We start from the raw sequence: 2,330 nt of genomic DNA on the forward strand, positions 1-2,330 counted from the left end.
ACTCACTAGGGGGGACCAGAAGGGTTTGGGGGAGACGCTGTTTCCCCTAGCGCCCGCTGGCATAACAAGAAGCAATGGGCACAAGTTGATGGAGAGGAGGTATAGATTGGACATCTGCAAGAACTACTTCACAGTTAGGGTGGCTAGGAGCTGGAACCAACTTCCAAGGGAAGTGGTGCTGGCCCCTACCCTGGGGGTCTTTAAGAAGAGGCTGGATGCCTACCTGGCTGGACTCAGAGTCCCGTCTCTTTTTGGGGTTTTTTGTTGTTCTCCCGCCCTGGCGGGGGGTCGGGCTAGATCTACTAGGTCCCTTCCGACCCTTAATCTATGAATCTATGAAAACCACCGGCTCCTGGAGCATCTACCCCACCACCCACAGAAGAATGAGGAAGGACTCCAAGGCAAAGGCATAAAACTGGCCTGACAGTGGGCAGCCTTGATGCACCCCTCTCCTGAACGTGATGGTCTCTGTCAGGGTCCAGTTGAGCTTGACCAAACTCTCTGCAGAGGTGTACAGCACCTGGAGATTGTGCATGAAGCGGGGCCCAAAGCCAAAGGCCTGCAGTGTGCCTGTGAGGTACCCATGATCCACTCTGTCAAACGCCTTCTTCTGGTCCAGGGATAGGAGGGCGAAAGACAGGTCCTCCTGGCGCAATAGCTCCAGGAGGTCCCGAACCAGGTACAGGTTGTCGAAGATGGAACATCCGGGCACTGTGTACATCTGGTTGGGATGGATCATGTCTGTCAGCACGGACCACAGGCAGTGAGATGGCCTTCGCTGCCACCTTGTAATCCATGCAGGGGAGGGATGTGGGACACCAGTTCCTCAGGTTGTGGGGATCCCCCTTTTTTGGTAGGAGGGTCAGCACAGCCCTCTGGCATGACAGGAAGAGTTCCCCGCTTCCCTCACATTTGGCCAAGACCACAGTGCCAACTACCCAAGCAGGAGAACCTTCACTTTGAGACCTGGATGCAGGCCCTGGCTCAGGTGGTGGGGGCCCCCAATATCATGCTGACCCCCTGCTTCTATGGCAAGGGTTTTTTTTCCTCGCCTCAGAGGCTGCCACACCAAATTCAAAAGAGATGGGGCCCATGGTGGAGGGTGAGTACATCCCCCTGAAGCCCCTAAAAGGGCTAGGGACCCAGGAGGTCCTCAGCCCTGTTCCTCCCTATATCCCTAATTGGGCCCTGCTCTCTCAGCTCCAAACCCTGGGGAGGGTTATCTCCCTGGTGGTGGCCCTCTCACTGGGGTGCCAAGACCCCAGCCTCCACCATGTGTACTCTTTCTACCCCTAGATCATTGTCCATTCAACATATACAGACCATGGGTCACAGAGCTGAGCTGCATCACTGCTGGCTGTGCCTGCAGCTGGGCCACAGCCATGCTGGCTGCTGCCACTGGCACTGCAGGGGGTGGCGAGGGCAGGTATGCAGCGGCCCCTGCTTGAGGCCCTCCACAAACCCACCCATAGACCGCACATCCCATCCCACCACTCTCCACACCCCCAGCCTCCCTCACCACTCCCCATCCCCCTTGACATCCCCTTGCCACTCCTTACACTCCCCCATCCCTCTACCACTCCTCACCCCCCACACCCCAATGTCCTTAATTTACCCATGACATTGCCTGGGGCAGCAGGAGCACCACAGAAATGCTCTGACCAAAAACCAGAGCGTCTCTCTAGAGGACTGACTCCTGGATTACCTAATGTGTTACCCGCCCCACTTCTTTCACCCACATTTTATTTTGGTACCTGGATTTCCAGGTACCACATTTTAAGCCTATGCTGCAAATATGCAGTGCAGAGAATGTATTTTTGTTCCCAGCATGCATCTTGTGGCATCTCAGACTCCTTTGAGACACTGTGAGAGGCATGTGATGCACCCAGTGCGTCTATTTTAATTTACTGGACCATATAGGCTTTATTTGAAATGTGTTTCACAACCTTTACAAATTCTATGCATATCTGTTATATTTTTTCTATACTATCTGTTCTCAATTTAAAACGATTTTTTGGAATAGGACTTTGTCTTCCACTGTCAGTAGAAATCTGTGTTTGCTATAAAAGGAGATTTAGGAAATGAAATACATGCTTTTGTCTTTTTATTAACTATTGCAAAAGAAATGCACAAAAACAAATGGCGATGTTTTACATGATTTTTTTTTTATTCTAATGTTTTCAAAAATCAAAGTAATTTCCAGAAAGTGCACCACAAGATATGCTCAGGAAAGCCCCACTGAAAGCAATAGAAGGAGAAATTTAACAAGGAACAATATGATGTAGATATTTTTTTTTTTTTTTTTTAAAGAGACCAAAGGCTAAATCCCA

Source organism: Gavialis gangeticus, unplaced genomic scaffold (genome assembly GCF_001723915.1).
Source record: "Gavialis gangeticus isolate Ggan-Ray unplaced genomic scaffold, GavGan_comp1, whole genome shotgun sequence".
Classification (NCBI taxonomy): Eukaryota; Metazoa; Chordata; order Crocodylia; family Gavialidae; genus Gavialis; species Gavialis gangeticus.